Genomic DNA, 19,131 nt, shown 5'->3' with positions numbered 1-19,131 from the left:
CTTATTGATTTCAGTTGTTAAATCCACTTCAATCAGTGTAGATGAAGGGGAGCACACAGCCTAAAGAAAGATTTTTAAGGCTTGGGACAATTGAGACATGGATTGTGTATGTGTACCATTCAGAGGGTGAATGGGCAAGACAAAATATTTACTTTAAGTGCCTTTGAACTGGGTATGGTAGTAGGTGCCAGGCGCATTGGTTTGAGTGTGTCGAGAACTGCAACGATGCTGGGTTTTTCACGCTCAACAGTTTCCTGTGTGTTTCAAGAATGGTCCACCAGCCAATGTTTCACAACTGTGGAAAGCATTGGAGTCAACATGGGCCAGCATGGAACGCTTTCGACACCTTGTAGAGTCCATGCCCTGACGTATTGAGGCTGTTCTGAGGGAAAAGGGGGGATTGCAAGTCAATATTAGGAAGGTGTTCTTAATGTTGGGTACTGTCAGTGTATATGCACCCAGCCCTCCCATGTCTCTTGACGAGCTCAACAACTATATTCCTGTGTGTCAATAAGGGCACAGAGGTCGGTGGTGAACCCGTTCCATGACACCAGATTCCAAATTCAGGGCAGAGAGGAGAGCAATGAGAGAGGGAGAGATGAAAAAGAGAGATGGAAATAATAAAAAATGAGGGGGAAAATGAAGATAGAAAGAATATAAGAAATTGAGAGAGAACAAGAATATGAAAAAGAGACATTGAAACAGAGACAGAGAGGAGAGAACCACGAGAGAGGGGGAACAAATAAGAAAAAGAGAGAACACGAAAATCTAAAATAAATAAATTGCCGACATTGGAGGGAAAGGGAACAACACCACAAGTCTTCTCTGCCTGAAGTAAGGGAGTGAATAAGAGTTTGGCTGCGCAGTGCCAGCACTCTAATGAGACCTGTCAGGGCCTGTTAGCAGGGCCTGCCTGTGTCCTCGGCAGCCTGTGGACAGCTGTTATTAGCCCCGTAATGGCATACCACAGGCAAGATTAGACCGGGCACAGCCTGGAAAACCCTCCTACCATCTTTTCATTTATCTCCTTCACTTGAGAATACAGATGTAGGATCTTAATTTGAGCCAGTTTGCTACAGCAGGAAAATAATACTGCAGCAACAGGAAATTTGAATTATTCTGTGGATTATAATGAATGGACCTTTATTGTAGGGGTTAATACATTTTTCATTAGGGCAAATCAAGTCTGACATTTTAAAGTGGAAATTACAAACTTTATAAGCTTTTTTAAACCTCAAACAAATTACAAGTTTGCATTAGGAAAAATCTCAGCAACAAAGGAATGATCAAATTAAGATCCTACATCTGTACAGTGACAGTAAGGACGACGCAGCAGCGAAACTTCCCCAATGACAGAGCTGGTCTATCGTCGACGATAGATCAAAAATCACATCGTAGTCATGCCTCCCTTAGAGTTCTTGAGAATGTTGTATTGCAAAAACGTTTTGAATGGTCCGCTGGGTGCGGATTTTGATTGGATGTTACATTTCAAGAACCCTCCCCCCACACGCCCGTAGAAGGGGCACTGTGTGTTATGTGTTTCACTGTGTTCCGTCGGGTAGTTGTTCTAGTTTTCAAGTGTGGCAGTGACAGTTGGCGATTTGTATTTATTAAAATTGAAAGTGGATTACGCTGGTAAAGTCAAATGTCACAACACGTTCTAAACCGCTCTGGTGACAAACACACTTTTTTCCTTGTCTCCATTTGTCCACGTGGCATTTGATTTGATTTGATTTATTAGGATCCCCATTAGCTGACGTCAATGGCAACAGCTAGTCTTACTGGGGTCCAACACATAATGAAAAAGACATTACAGACCAAAAAAAGACTTTACAAATGACATCCATTTAAAAACATGAACATGTAGTGTAGTGTGCATCTATCAGTTTCACATCAGTCAGTACATACACACTGGCTGCGCTTTGCTAGATTGTCCATTATTTGGTTTTTGTGAGGACCCAAAAAATCAAGGCAATGAGAGAACATATTCAAGTTAGTAAATAGATTTTTGAAATGTTAAACAACAATGTATTATGAGCTAGCTAGCTGGCTACAGTAGGCCACTTTGTAGGCTAACTCAACTGAGCTAGCTAACTTTACACACTGTTTAGCTAAGTGAATTAAATGTAATCAGCTAGCTAGCTAACTTCCTGTTATATTGCTAGATTGATGTAATCATTGTAAATTAAAAAATATTGTTTCCAAATGAGTAGATAACAGCGATGGAAGAGGGTGAAATTGCAGCTCCTGCTGTCAGTAAAAAGAGAGTGTAGGCTACTGGATAGCCTAGGCAGCCGATAGTGCATGGGCGCTAGATCTGCACAAACAGCTCCCTAGAATAGCTACTGGATAGGGCAGGTCATTTTCTGGGAGGACATTGTGAAAAAAATTCTCAAGTTCGAGTGCCTAGAGGGGAAAACTTTGAGGACAGAGAGATATTAGCAAAATAATATCTAGTACTATCTAATTGAAGTATTTTCTGTCCTCAGATATGGAAAGCTGTGAAAGCCTGTTGGCAGATGAAGAGAGAGGTCCCAATGAACGTCCCAAGAGACTAAGGGTATATCTTAAATGCCATGGGTTATATGTGTAGGCCTACCTATATTAGCAAATGTTGTATACAAAAATACAATTAAACATCACACACAATGTATAAACCTAATAGAATTGCAGCAGGCCAACCATGCTGTAGGTCTGTTGACTGTGCAGGGTTCTGTTTCAGCCCAGCAATAATACACCTGATTCAACTTATGAGCTGATAATCAAGTGTACTATTGCTGGGCTAGAATAGAAGTCTGCTCACAGGATCAGTGGAGCAAGGTTGGCCACCGCTGGTATGGAGGTTTTTTTTGCTCACCGATGCCGTCCAGGGGGATTGTGGGTAAAAGTGTGAGGTCACATCCTGTGATTGGGATGACTAGGAGGAGCAGGTTGGATTTGTAGAGCCGGTTTCCGGAATCCAGATTAAGCCGAGTCCTTGATTTAAGAGCATGATCAATGGAGAGTCTTCATTGAAAGTGCTTTTTAGTCCAGAATTAGGCTGAATCTGTATCTGACAAACCAGCCCAAAAACTGCAACCTGTTACAAGGGACTATGTTGAATTTACTTGCTGTTTTCTAGTGTGTTTGATATCAGTGTTGTTTTGTATTTTCTGTTAGACCACAAAACATGCTCCAATTCAATTACACTTTAAAAACAATATCACGTAATAATACTGTAACATCAGACCTATGTCAATATCTTACAACTGGAGAAAGTTGTTGATGGTAAAGTTGGTAAAGGGATAATTATTGGATGTGATAGAGAAGCTAATGTCGGGGCGACAAAACATTTTCAGATAGCTCCAGCATCATTCCTATCACGTCCATTTTTTTCAGTAACCGAGTGGACAAAGTCATTTTGAAAGGGGTCACATTTTTGTCACGGCCTCTGTAATATGGCCCCTATCGGATCGAAAGCTCTGCGCCAGCTCTGATAAGCCCTGTGTTTATTGTCCGACTTCCATTATTTCAACCTGGAGAACCACACTGCCCATCACCCCTCTACTGCGGTGCTTTCCATCCTCACTCATTACCTCAATGTCAAGAGAGAAGTTGCTCTGCAGACAGTATACAGTATATACAGTATCCATACACCAGGGCCATGTTCAGTAGAACAATGTTGTGGAATGTAGCGAATATAAATATTATAATTAGAGCTGGGACCGTATATATCAAGTGTCTTAGAGTAAAAGTGGTGATTTAGGATCAGGTTTGCCTTTTAGACCACAATGAACATGAATACATGGACAACCTGATCCTAGATCAGCAGTCCATACATACAGCACAACCCCATACCTGATTCCTACATGTTAGATAGGCATGATTGTTCTACACCATACATTTCTATATGAATATTCCACAACATATGAGGCGGTTTACATCACACATCCTGACCTAATTGAATGAAACTATAACCTTTCATACAACTGCTCTGCAACAAGACACAACCTGCTGGCTACCTATACATTCAACATGCAAATCATTGATGCCGTTTCCCATGTCTTCTTACTGTATCCCTACATGTGAGATATCTGGTCATGTCGAGATGTTAACGGTGAAACGTTTCAGACAAGAGGGAGTTAAGTCGCTTATCTCTGGTCCTCAGAAGACATTACTACTAGAGGCCACCGTCCGTTAGTTTCCTGCCTTCTTGCCCAATGCCCTATTTTTACCTCGCTTGGAGCTCTAGAATACCAAGGGCAGCTTTTTCCTTGTCACTTGCACATTTCCTGCCATTCTCACTTTGACATTTCTCTATGGCGTTACATTCAAATGGCTCCCCCTTTTTTTACCAAACTGTTCATATTTAAATGTGTCACTGCAGGTCTCTTTACCCTTAGCGTCTGGTTTCTCTGGGTGTTAATTTGAGACCTTTCCCGGTGCAGATACGTTTTGAAGTTCAAACGCTGTCAAAAAGAATCTGTTTCAGTTTGTCTTTGTCTGGTTGAATGGCATTTCATAATGACAGAATGACAGAAAGGAGACGTTCAAGACATTTCTAAGGCCTTGAGAAATCTTTGGCCTTAGAAATGAAAAGTGCCTTATTCAAAGCAAAAAGGAGAAATGATATCAACGATATGGTCAAGTTGAGGTCTACCTCAATCCATGTACATGGTTTTAAATCTGATCAATACTGATTCATAACACTAATGGCGTATAAATTGAAGATACTTGCACCTTACGATGCATTACAGAAAAGGCTTGAAGGCTCGTGGACTTAAAGCAGGGATCGTCAACTGCCAGCCCATCTGATTTTATTTGCACCCCTCCACCCAGAGTTTTTTTGGTTTCGGACATAAAACACTGTAAAATCACTAGGAAATCAGCTCAAACTTATTTTAATTTAAGAAACTATTCCCAAGTTTTCCCACTAAATATAGAGAGACATATGTGATCGTGTACCAATGTAATCAAGGTTTGAAACAATACATTTTTTTTCAAATACAATATCTGTTTGAGCTTCTTGAGTCAATTTACAATCAATGATTTCTAATCATATTCCAGCCCCCCGACTATCCGCTCAAGACAAAATCGGCCTGCGGCTGAATCTAGTTCATGATCCCTGACTTAGAGGATGTGTGCACTGATAAAATGGTCCATTGTCTAACTATGAAGGTTATTTCTAATACAAAACACAAAAATTGCTGGGTTAGATAACAGTTGTTTTACCTAACTCTCCTGTGGTGGATGAGCATAAACAGTACTCTGGTCAGTTTGATGGACATACAGTGATGCTGCTGAGATGGTGAAATTACCTTGTTTGTAATTATGCATATTTGAGTGTGTGTGTGTGCGTGTGCATGTGCTTCATCTTAATAGACTAGAGACTTGGAGACTGCTGCCATTTGAGAAGGGTTCACATGAGGAAGGCAAGTAGAGGAAGCCTTCAGTCTGGCTTCACTGAAATGGAAAGGCTGTAATCAAACCATAAATCCACTGCTTCTCATCCTCCTCCCTCTCTTCTATAGAGCGCTGTGTGTGTGTGTGTGTGTGTGTGTGTGTGTGTGTGTGTGTGTGTGTGTGTGTGTGTGTGTGTGTGTGTGTGTTATATAAACCAAGCTATACTGTGACACATACTGTCCTCAAAGAAGAACATTTCAGATTGATGAAAAATGCATTTCTGCTCCTGTGTGTCAGTGGTTATACATCATATAGTAGATACTTCAATTTATGTCTTGAAGAAAAAGACAATTCAATACTTTTGGACAAATAAACATATCTCCACCATTGTAACCTCTTTATAAAAACCGGAGCAATTTAATGAAAAATGTATGCATGTCAAAAGGACCGTGTCAAAATGACTCCCATTTCAAATAAACAATTCAGATTTTTATAAAAAGTGAAATATATATAAAAGGTATGTTGGAGTGTGTGTGTCAGTGAGTGAGGCACATACATGCATAAAGGGCAGCACACAAATACGCATGATTGACTTGATGCATGTACAGTACAGTATGTGTGTGTGCATACATGTATTTTGTGTGTGTGTGTGTGTGTGTGTGTGTGTGTGTGTGTGTGTGTGTGTGTGTGTGTGTGTGTGTGTGTGTGTGTGTGTGTGTCTGAGCGAGTATGCATGTGTGTGTGTAGCTTGTATTTATTTGGCCATGACTTTGAGAGAGAACCAGCTGGTGTGTTTTAATATGTGGCGAACAGTGTGGTCATTGTCTGAGCAGCGTGATATTGTACTGAGTGACCCATTAAGGGCACAGGCACTGAGCTGACAAGGCTCTGTTATGTCTAGGACATCTGGAGGGCCTGGGGCACTAGAGTAAGACTGAATCCATTCCATAGAAAGAAAAATACATCTGACAGAGAGATCCAGACACATTCTTACCTATGCCGACCCACAGAGAACCTAACCGTACCCTAACCCTAACCCTTACCTATGCTGACCAACAGAGAACCTAACTGTACCCTAAGCCTAACCCTAACCTATGCTGACCCACAGAGAACCTAACCGTACCCTAACCCTAAGCCTAACCCTAACCCTAACCATACCCTAACCCTAACCTTAACCCTAACCGTACCCTAACCCTAGCTGTACCCTAACCCTAACCCTAACCGTACCCTAACCCTAACCATACCCTAACCTTAACCCTAACTGTACCCTAACCCTAACCTATGCCGTCCAACAGAGAAAGAGCCGATCCTAGTTGTTTGGGGAAAAATGTAATGGAGGTTGTTTTTTTGGAAGGGAGCCAAGGATTTCTCTCTCTCTCTCTCTAAAGCTGTCTTTTAATTTGCTGCTGAGATGTCACGGCTGTGGTGGTTCTAGTACTGTGGTACCCTGGGAGGATTGCACAGCAGAAATGTTCAAAGGAGATTGAGTGATAACCAGTGGTGGAATAAGTACCCAACTGTCATACTTGAGTAAAAGTAAAGATACCTTAATAGAAAATGGCTCAAGTAAAAGTCATCCAGTAAAATCCTACTTTGGTTTAAAATATACTTAAGTATCAACAGTAAAAGTATAAATAATTTCAAATTCCTTCTATTAAGCAAACCAGATGGCACTATTTTCTTGTTTTTTTAATTTACAGAAAGCCAGGGGCACACTCCAAACACTCAGAGATAATTTGCAAACAAGTCATGTGTGTTTAGTGAGTCCGCCAGATCAGAGGCAGTATGATGACAGGGATGTTCAGTTGATAAATGTGTGAATTTGACAATTGTCCTGTCCTGCTAAGCATTCAAAATGTAAGGAGTACTTTTAGGTGTCAAGGAAAATGTAAGTACAATATTTTGTTATGGAATGTAGTGAAGTAAAAGTAAAAGTAGTCAAAAATATAAATAGTAAAGTACAGATACCCCAAAACACTTCTTAAGTAGAACTTTTAAGTATTTTTACTTAAATACTTTACACCACTGGTGATAAGTTGTGTGGCTTTGTGTTGAATGTTTTTTTGTGTTCATTTATTTGATTTATTTGTTATGCTTTTTGCGTACATTATGGGGTTTTCATGAAGGTAGAAGCAGAAGAGGCCAATGAAAGGGTGCAGTTTTATATTATGTGCCAGAGGGGGAGAAAATGCCTTTTGGAAATCAGCTAAAACAACAATCTAAATGCACAAACCAAATGCTGCAATTTCAGTGTCACATGTTTTATAGTATATAGAGCTCAAATCTGTCCAATGAAATAAGAGCCTTGTGCTTTATGTAAATGAGTGCATTCTTATATGCGAAAATTAGCCAAGGATACACACAATGTTTTCCCTGGGGAAAAGGAAAATATTCAAAAGAGATGAAGACACAATTTTCACTAACAGTTGGAAGAAAAACGATTATTTTCCGTTTTGAACCTTCATGTTTCTGCAAAAGATGAAACTAAAAGTACACATCTATTTGTTGCTCAACTAGTAATATAATAATTTGAAAGGCGAATAATTTCCCACTCATGTTACAGTCTCCCTTCTAGATTATTACTTGAGGCTGTATTGCAGCAATGATAGAAAGACACACTAACCAACCTACTATAGACCAAACGGCAGAAAAACAGATATACTTTTACTGCAAAAGCTCAATTAAATCAATAAAAAAAACACCTTTGCGAACTGTCATTTCCATTTCTGCTAAACCGTACAGTAATTCCAGCATCCTGGGGTAATTCCTATTTGTTAAGGAAAGGCAATTGCCAGAGACGATTGAATCATCAGTCCTTGTTTCATTTTCAGGAATTAAATCTGCTAATAAAAATAAGATGTAAACTCGCAAATGATTTAGGAAAAATTAGATTTTTTAATCACAGTAGATTACTTTAATAACTCAATAAAGCTGTGGCAGCTGGAGCGTCTGCAAATGTTGTCACAGCCACTTAGTTCTGCAATTGCAATATCGCCTGATGAAAATCAGCCAGAGAGACAGAGCAAGAGAGAGAGAGAAAGAGTGAGAAAGAGACAGATCGAGAGAGAGGATGAATAGAGAGAGAGAAGAGAACGGTTTAGAGAAAGAGAGCACGAGAGAGAAAGAGGAGAGAAAAAGAAGAGAGAGAGAAGCAGGGAAGGGTTTCTTCCTCAGAGAAAGCCACCACCCACAGGTATTTAGTAATAATCCTCAATTAGCTCAGCCTTCACCTTAACATGCGTGAAGTCTGTTTACTGTGTTGTCTCCTTTGTGCTCTGGTATTTGTGAGTGTGTAGCCTAGCGATACTGTAGCATGCTACGCTAAATCCTCATGCTCTATACAAGTACTGAGTAGACTAGTCATGGAAGGCTAGGCTATACTGTGTAGCCTAGCGATACTGTAGCTAAATCCCCATGCTCTATAGAGTACTGAGGAGACCAGTCATGGAACGCTATGCTATACTGTGTAGCCTAGCGATACTGTAGCCTGCTATGCTAAATCCCCATGCTCTATAGAGTACTGAGGAGACCAGTCATGGAACGCTATGCTATACTGTGTAGCCTAGCGATACTGTAGCATGCAGTGGTAGAAACAGTACCCAATAGTCATAAAAAAACAAGTTTTTACCTTTATTTAACTAGGCGAGTCAGTTAAGAACAAATTCTTATTTTCAATGACGGCCTAGGAAAAGTGGGTTAACTGCCTTGTTCAGGGGCAGCATGACAGATTTTTACCTTGTCAGCTCGGGGATGCGATCTTGCAACCTTTTGGTACCGGAGTGCCAAGTCTAGGACAAAAAGGCTTCTCAACAGTTTTTACCCCCAAGCCATAAGACTCCTGAACAGGTAATCAAATGGTTACCAGGACTATTTATTTTGTATCTTTTTTTTTTACGGATAGCCAGCGGCACACTCCAACACACATCATTTACATTAGGGATGACCAGGGATGTTCTCTTGATAAGTGTGTTTATTGGACCATTTTCTGTCCTGCTAAGCAAGACTGTGAAGCTCACAAATATAGGCACAGACACATGCATACACACACAATAACATATGCACTATATGTACACTATATGTACACATGAATTTTGTATTGTAGATATATGGTAGTGGTGGAGTAGGGGCCTGAGGGCACACTAAGCAAGACTGTGAAGCTCACTGTGTGCCCTCAGGCCCCTACTCAACCACTACCATATATCTACAATACAAAATATATGTGTACGTGTGTAGTGCGTATGTTATTGTGTGTGTGTATGCATGTGTCTATGCCAATGTTTGTGAGCTTCACAGTCTTGCTTAGCGTGCCCTCAGGCCCCTACTCCACCACTACCATATACTGTATTTTTGTGAAATCTGTGAATGTATTGTAATGTTTTTAAAAATGTATAAACTGACTTCATTTTGCTGGACCCCAGGAAGAGTAGCTGCTGCCTTGGCAGCAGTTAATGGGGATCCATAATAAATACAAATACAATTTAAATTTGGGTGTCAGGGAAAATGTATGGAGTAAAAAGTACATGATTTTCTTTAGGAATGTAGTGAAATAAAAGTAAAAGTTGTCAAAAATGTAAATAGTAAAGTAAAGTACAGATACCCCAAAAAACTACTTAAGTAGTACTTTCAAATATTTTTACTTAAGTATTTTACACCACTGGTAGCATGCTATGCTAAATCCCCATGCTCTATAGAGTACTGAGGAGACTAGTCATGGAAGGCGAGGTTATATGGAGCATCCTCTGAGGGTCAAATCAAGATGACAGAAAGGTCTCCCTACTTGAACTCTTTCTGATGTGAGACGTTCCATAACAGGATGAGAGGGTACAGTGCCCACCTGCTCTGACTACTCTCTATTCATGATGACACAACCTCTCTGTCAACCACGAAAACAAAGGCTGAGTAAGCAAACGTTTTATCATCTTATGTACCTTCTGGTCCTGGGGAGTCTTTTCTCAAACAGATGTACCTGCAGAAGTACAGTCACACTAAAAAGAGAGAGAAGAAATGTGTGTGTGAATATATTAGGAAGCACACTCTCAAGTGTTTAAATGAGTAAGCGTGTGTGTGTGTGTGTGTGTGTGTGTGTGTGTGTGTGTGTGTGTGTGTGTGTGTGTGTGTGTGTGTGTACATGTCTTCTGGATAACTGGATATAAACCTGGCTAGATGTATTAAACAAGCTGTAACATCACCAGGCCAGGGGTTAGCAGATACGGTAGAGCTTCTCTAAGACACTCAGTACAGATTCAGCATTACCACCGTTCACTAGTGTCTAAGACACTCAGTACAGATTCAGCATTACCACTGTTCACTAGTGTCAAAGACACTCAGTACAGATCAGCATTACCACTGTTCACTAGTGTCTAAGACACTCAGTACAGATTCAGCATTACCACTGTTCACTAGTGTCTAAGACACTCAGTACAGATTCAGCATTACCACCGTTCGCTAGTGTCTAAGACACTCAGTACAGATTCAGCATTACCACCGTTCACTAGTGTCTAAGACACTCAGTACAGATTCAGCATTACCACTGTTCACTAGTGTCAAAGACACTCAGTACAGATCAGCATTACCACTGTTCACTAGTGTCTAAGACACTCAGTACAGATTCAGCATTACCACTGTTCACTAGTGTCTAAGACACTCAGTACAGATTCAGCATTACCACTGTTCACTAGTGTCTAAGACACTCAGTACAGATTCAGCATTACCACTGTTCACTAGTGTCTAAGACACTCAGTACAGATTCAGCATTACCACTGTTCACTAGTGTCTAAGACACTCAGTACAGATTCAGCATTACCACTGTTCACTAGTGTCTAAGACACTCAGTACAGATTCAGCATTACCACTGTTCACTAGTGTCAAAGACACTCAGTACAGATCAGCATTACCACTGTTCACTAGTGTCTAAGACACTCAGTACAGATTCAGCATTACCACTGTTCAGTAGTGTCTAAGACACGCAGTACAGATTCAGCAGTACCACTGTTCACTAGTGTCTAAGACACTCAGTACAGATTCAGCATTACCACTGTTCACTAGTGTCTAAGACACTCAGTACAGATTCAGCATTACCACTGTTCACTAGTGTCTAAGACACTCAGTACAGATTCAGCATTACCACTGTTCACTAGTGTCTAAGACACTCAGTACAGATTCAGCATTACCACTGTTCACTAGTGTCTAAGACACTCAGTACAGATTCAGCATTACCACTGTTCACTAGTGTCTATGACACTCAGTACAGATTCAGCATTACCACTGTTCACTAGTGTCTAAGACACTCAGTACAGATGCAGCATTACCACTGTTCACTAGTGTCTAAGACACTCAGTACAGATTCAGCATTACCACTGTTCACTAGTGTCTAAGACACTCAGTACAGATTCCGCATTACCATTGTTCACTAGTGTCTAAGACACTCAGTACAGATTCAGCATTACCACTGTTCACTAGTGTCTAAGACACTCAGTACAGATTCAGCATTACCATTGTTCACTAGTGTCTAAGACACTCAGTACAGATTCAGCATTACCACTGTTCACTAGTGTCTAAGACACTCAGTACAGATTCAGCATTACCACTGTTCACTAGTGTCTAAGACACTCAGTACAGATTCAGCAGTACCACTGTTGGCTAGTGTCTAAGACACTCAGTACAGATTCAGCATTACCACTGTTCACTAGTGTCTAAGACACTCAGTACAGATTCAGCATTACCACTGTTCACTAGTGTCTAAGACACTCAGTACAGATTCAGCAGTACCACTGTTGGCTAGTGTCTAAGACACTCAGTACAGATTCAGCATTACCACTGTTCACTAGTGTCTATGACACTCAGTACAGATTCAGCATTACCACTGTTCACTAGTGTCTAAGACACTCAGTACAGATTCAGCATTACCATTGTTCACTAGTGTCTAAGACACTCAGTACAGATTCAGCAGTACCACTGTTGGCTAGTGTCTAAGACACTCAGTACAGATGCAGCATTACCACTGTTCACTAGTGTCTAAGACACTCAGTACAGATTCAGCATTACCACTGTTCACTAGTGTCTAAGACACTCAGTACAGATTCAGCAGTACCACTGTTGGCTAGTGTCTAAGACACTCAGTACAGATTCAGCAGTACCACTGTTGGCTAGTGTCTAAGACACTCAGTACAGATTCAGCAGTACCACTGTTCACTAGTGTCTAAGACACTCAGTACAGATTCAGCAGTACCACTGTTGGCTAGTGTCTAAGACACTCAGTACAGATTCAGCATTACCACTGTTCACTAGTGTCTAAGACACTCAGTACAGATTCAGCAGTACCACTGTTGGCTAGTGTCTAAGACACTCAGTACAGATTCAGCAGTACCACTGTTGGCTAGTGTCTAAGACACTCAGTACAGATTCAGCAGTACCACTGTTCACTAGTGTCTAAGACACTCAGTACAGATTCAGCAGTACCACTGTTGGCTAGTGTCTAAGACACTCAGTACAGATTCAGCAGTACCACTGTTGGCTAGTGTCTAAGACACTCAGTACAGATTCAGCATTACCATTGTTCACTAGTGTCTAAGACACTCAGTACAGATTCAGCAGTACCACTGTTGGCTAGTGTCTAAGACACTCAGTACAGATTCAGCAGTACCACTGTTGGCTAGTGCAGGCTACACTACTCTGAAGTGGGAAGTGACCTCTCAGCCCCTGTATGCCAGCAGTCATTACCACGTGTTCAAAAGGAGACACTGCACATTTCATCCCCCTAAATGCACTGTGTTCTGAGAGGAGTTCTAGATAGATCTCTCTCAGGCTTCACACGGGAGCTACGTTTAAAATCCACTTTAAAGGAGCCCTCCTGTTCCTTTCAACTTCCCCACCACCAAGAGAAGCCCAGAGACATGCTTTCCATGGGAAAGTGAGTCAGTATGCTAAGTAAAACCAACAATGCCGTGGTTCATGTGTCTAATTGTATTTGGTACACGACGCTGAGTGTTTTAGATGAAGATGAAGATGTCTCTGTTGATTTTGAATGGCTAAGGTGTTCCACTATGGGGATAGCTACTGGTGGAATATTCTATTCTACTATGCATTGTAGTCGAGTAGATGGCATGGCTACATACAACATGCAAAGCTTTCATTGATAAGATATCTCTATATTTAAGTTAAAAACAGTGTTATATAATGAACACAAATATACAATGATTTACTCTTTGAAACCCTGATAGATATCAACCTCATTGCCTCAATCAGTGAATTCTCACATCTCTTCTTTACTGCCTTCCTCTAAAATATGAAAGCAATAACTACTATTGTATACTGCTGCATGGGGCTTGTGGGCTTTTCTGTTGGAGCTATTCAAACCTCTACTTTAATGTATGTTACAGGGCCCATGTTCAAATTGCCAACCTGGCAGATATCTCGGATTGGATGTTGGCCCACCACCTCAATCTCAATCTCAACAAGATGGAGCTGCTCTTCCTCCCAAGGAAGGCCTGCCTGCTCCAAGACCTCTCCATAACGGTTGACAACTCCACGGTGTCCCCCTCCCAGAGTGCAAAGAACCTTGACGTGACCCTGGACAACACCCGGTCGTTCTCTGCAAACATCAAAGTGATCCAGAATGCTGCAGCCCGCCTGGTGTTCAACCTTTCCAAATTCTCCCATATCATCCCGCTCCTCCGCACGCTCCACAGGATTCCAGTCTAAGCTCGCATCCACAACAAGACCATGGTACTTGCCTACGGAACAGCAAGAGGAACTGCCCCTCCCTACCTTCAGGCTCTGCTCAAATCCTACACCCCAACGTTCTGCCACCTCTGGTCTCTTAGACCTCCCACCCCAGCTCCCGCTCAGCCCAGTCCAAACTCCTCTCTGTCCTGGCATCCCAATGGTGGAACCAGCTTCCCCCTGAAGTTAGGACAGCCCCCCCCCCTCAGACACACACCTCTCTTTAAAAAAAGGCACTATCTAGATCAGAAAAGTTGTTTTGGGCTGTCCCCATAGGAGAACCCTTTAAAGAACCCTTTTTTGGTTCCAGGTAAAACCCTTTTGAGTTCTATGTAGAACCCTTTCCACTAAGAGTTCTACATGGAACCCCCAAAAAGTTAAACTTGGAACCAAAAAGGGTTCTTCTATGTGGAGCACCGAAGAACCCTTTTGGAACCCTTTTTTCTAATAGTGTAGCTATCATAAGATGAATGCACTAACTGTAAGTCACTTTGGATAATAGCATCTGCTAAATGACTAAAATGTAAATGTAAAATGTCTAAGATTATTGCAACCCTACACCCTACACATTCAGTCTTTGCGTGAGCATTTTTGGCGAGGCAGATACCAAAAAATCGCTTATTGAGATGTGAAGTTGTCTTTAGCATAGAAGGCAAAGACATGAAAGCGTCATGGCACTCACTCTATACCCCAAAGGCTTGTTGGCATGGAAGCTTTCCGTTCGCCCTATCAGCACAGCCCCATTGAGGAAGAAGAGAAACAGTAGTTCCACTGATATACAGCTTTTTCCTTCACATTGCAGGCTTTGCCATATGGATGTTAGATTACTCTTGCCTGTGAATCTCACTAACACAGAGAAAGACGCTGTATGTTAACTGCAACGCTGAAGCCACTTTTTCTTCTAATTAACAATAAAACAGAAGCATTTTAGTCAACAGCTCCAAAAGATAAGCAAACAAGCCCTGCGTTAATTGGAATTGTGGGAAACTGCAGATGCACCATTGATAAAAAAACTATTCAGAAAATGAGTGAAAAAGGAGAATCAACTAACTATGTTCTATTACCCTCAACTCTCATTTAGCCTCATGCGTGGGTTCAGTTCAATATGTGTTTTGCAAATAACTAATATCTTAACGATGGATTTACTCTGCCTGACGTATATTCCCATCCTATTCCCTCTGAGGATGTAATTTCTCAGCAACATAGAGGAGTTGTATTTTCTCTGCTGACAACTCAGTGACCAACACTAAAATAGCACTGGATGAGTAGAAGTTGATTTGACAGGACATGTACAAGGAAAAGCTATTATTGCAGCATGTCAGGTGATTCGGAAAGAATGGCTTGACTTGATCCATTTGCAGAAGTGTACATTTCCGAGGTGATTTTAATGTGTCTCTTCTGCAAAAACACTCTGTATTTAACATGTTTGTGAATATTAATCTACAGGGGCCTCTCGGTTCCTTTTAATGCCATTATGAGGTCATTTTCACACCACAAGTGCCTTGAATTGAGGGTGCTATTTTGGCCATTGCCTCGAAATGATTGAAAAACCTGAAGTGAAATTGTACAGAGACTCTGGAATAAAAATAGCCACATAACCACCAGGAAACATTTTAACATATCTCTAACCAGATTTCTATCCAACCTTTTTATGAGCGTAAAGTACATGTCAGATAAAAAAAAAATGGCACGAAATGCCTGATGGAAACAGCAAATTTGTAAAAATGTTGATAAAACAAAAAACGCTAGACAAGGTGGGATTTTACATGGGATTTTAACATCAAAAGTTATTTTATGTGCACTACGTCATCACGCACAGCCTTATATTTGCAACAAGTTAAATTGATGCAAATATCTCTTTTGGGAAAATGCGCATATTGTTTTAATGCAGATTTTACAATATTTGCATGAAAATCTGTCGCCAATTGGATGGAACCCTAGCTTCTGAAACAATGTTTTTGTTCTCTTTAAGCTCACATCAAATGAAGAAAGGATGCCATTGGCCTTTCGAAGAGCACATACTGTGCAGTGCATTCGAAAAGTATTCAGACTACAATAATTGTTCCACATTTTATTACATTACAGCCTTATTCTAAAAGGGATTCAATAGTTTTTTCCATCCTCATCAATCTACACACAATACCCCATTATGACAAAGCAAGTGTTGTTAAGTTGAATTCCAGACACACTATAGATATGGCCATAGCATTCTTGTTGAATTCCAGACACCCTATTTATATGGCCATAGTGTTCTTGTTAAGTTGGATTCCAGACACCTTATAGATATGGCCATAGTGTTCTTGTTGAGTTCCAGACACCTTATAGATATGGCCATAGTGTTCTTGTTGAGTTCCAGACACCCTATAGATATGGCCATAGTGTTCTTGTTAAGTTGGATTCCAGACACCCTATAGATATGGCCATAGTGTTCTTGTTGAGTTCCAGACACCCTATAGATATGGCCATAGTGTTCTTGTTGAGTTCCAGACACCCTGTATATATGGCCATAGTGTTCTTGTTGAGTTCCAGACACCTTATAGATATGGCCATAGTGTTCTTGTTGAGTTCCAGACACCTTATAGATATGGCCATAGTGTTCTTGTTGAGTTCCAGACACCCTATAGATATGGCCATAGTGTTCTTGTTAAGTTGAATTCCAGACACCCTATAGATATGGCTATAGTGTTCTTGTTAAACCATGGCTATACTTTTAGTCAAAGAGGCCTCTGTTATTATGATTGACCCAGTTAGATTTTTGTCATCCAGTTTGTCATTAGGTTAGTTTGTTTGTGACGTTTATTAGCATGCTGCAATGACTACTTTGTTAGCAGTGGGAGTTACAGTAAATACAGTATGTTAGCACTGACAGCTACTATAGGCTGAAGCTCTATTCTAGCTTCACAATGTAGTCAACAGCTGCACAGTCTTGGCAGAGCTAGGGTTTACATGTGACTCTATATACATTACAATAAAGTCTATTTTTTTTTCTCACAATTTCCAATATGGTATGGCTAAAAATAAATGCTGCAAAACCAAATGTACAGTTTATACAGTAACTTAACCACACATCAATAATACAAAAAAAAAATGAAAAAATAGATTACAGGGAATCCATGCTTCAAAGGCGGCATACCTCTGAAATGTTAAAGAGGAGGCTACGGAGGATAACTAATCTTGAAACGCATGTAATGTGTACAATGCAACTGTATTATAAATATTAAAATGCCCTGAAGGGATTTTAACAGGGTACTTTATACATTCTCATTTTAAATGAGGTGAAAATTGTAGCATGTTGGAGCGTGGCCAGATTCATTTAATGACATTCCAAATGAACAAAAGCTAACCTACAGCTCAACTACATACCAACTAACCTACAGCTCAACTACATACCAACTAACCTACAGCTGAAATACATACCAACTAACCTACAGCTCAACTACATACCAACTAACCTACAGCTCAACTACATACCAACTAACCTACAGCTCAACTACATACCAACTAACCTACAGCTGAAATACATACCAACTAACCTACAGCTCAACTACATACCAACTAACCTACAGCTGAAATACATACCAACTAACCTACAGCTGAACTACATACCAACTAACCTACAGCCCAACTACATACCAACTAACCTACAGCTGAACTACATACCAACTAACCTACAGCTCAACTACATACCAACTAACCTACAGCCCAACTACATACCAACTAACCTACAGATCAACTACATACCAACTAAACTACAGCTCAACTATATACCAACTAACCTACAGCCCAACTACATACCAACTAACCTACAGCTCAACTATATACCAACTAACCTACAGCCCAACTATATACCAACTAAACTACAGCTCAACTACATACCAACTAACCTACAGCCCAACTACATACCAACTAACCTACAGCTCAACTACATACCAACTAACCTACAGCCCAACTATATACCAACTAACCTACAGCCCAACTACATACCAACTAACCTACAGCTCAACTACATACCAACTAACCTACAGCTCAACTATATACCAACTAACCTACAGCCCAACTACATACCAACTAACCTACAGCTCAACTATATACCAACTAACCTACAGCCCAACTATATACCAACTAACCTACAGCTCAACTACATACCAACTAACCTACAGCCCAACTATATACCAACTAACCTACAGCCCAACTACATACCAACTAACCTACAGCCCAACTATATACCAACTAACCTACAGCCCAACTATATACCAACTAACCTACAGCCCAACTATATACCAACTAACCTACAGCCCAACTATATACCAACTAACCTACAGCCCAACTACATACCAACTAACCTACAGCTCAACTACATACCAACTAACCTACAGCTCAACTACATACCAACTAACCTACAGCTCAACTACATACCAACTAACCTACAGCTCAACTACATACCAACTAACCTACAGCTCAACTACATACCAACTAACCTACAGCTCAACTACATACCAACTAACCTACAGCTCAACTACATACCAACTAACCTACAGCTCAACTACATACCAACTAACCTACAGCCCAACTACATACCAACAAACCTACAGCTCAACTACATACCAACTAACCTACAGCTCAACTACATACCAACTAACCTACAGCTCAACTATATACCAACTAACCTACAGCTCAACTACATACCAATTAACCTACAGCCCAACTACATACCAACTAACCTACAGCTCAACTACATACCAACTAACCTACAGCTCAACTACATACCAACTAACCTACAGCTCAACTACATACCAACTAACCTACAGCCCAACTATATACCAACTAACCTACAGCTCAACTACATACCAAGTAACCTACAGCTCAACTACATACCAACTAACCTACAGCTCAACTACATACCAACTAACCTACAGCTCAACTACATACCAACTAACCTACAGCTCAACTACATACCAACTAACCTACAGCTCAACTACATACCAACTAACCTACAGTCCAACTACATACCAACTAACCTACAGCTCA

The 19,131-nt window shown here is 40.6% G+C and overlaps 1 protein-coding gene across 5 annotated transcripts in view; it reads right to left on the bottom strand.

Moving 5' to 3' along the window:
- The window catches only part of LOC106583657 (TOX high mobility group box family member 2), a 232,898-nt gene that overhangs the window by 156,173 nt on the left and 57,594 nt on the right, over positions 1-19,131 (bottom strand). Inside the window, exon 2 of one of the 5 annotated variants that reach the window (XM_014168098.2) lies at positions 10,311-10,367. The exons of 3 other annotated variants lie outside the window; for them this stretch is intronic. The gene's annotated coding sequence lies outside the window, so the exon portion shown is untranslated. Of the gene's footprint in view, positions 1-2,857; positions 2,977-10,310; positions 10,368-19,131 lie in introns of all 5 variants that reach the window. One more of the 5 variants, XM_014168100.2, reaches the window with a different exon arrangement.

This window comes from Salmo salar, chromosome ssa22 (assembly GCF_905237065.1).
Source record: "Salmo salar chromosome ssa22, Ssal_v3.1, whole genome shotgun sequence".
NCBI classification, from domain to species: domain Eukaryota; kingdom Metazoa; phylum Chordata; class Actinopteri; order Salmoniformes; family Salmonidae; genus Salmo; species Salmo salar.
This window is presented reverse-complemented; position numbering and strand designations above follow the sequence as displayed.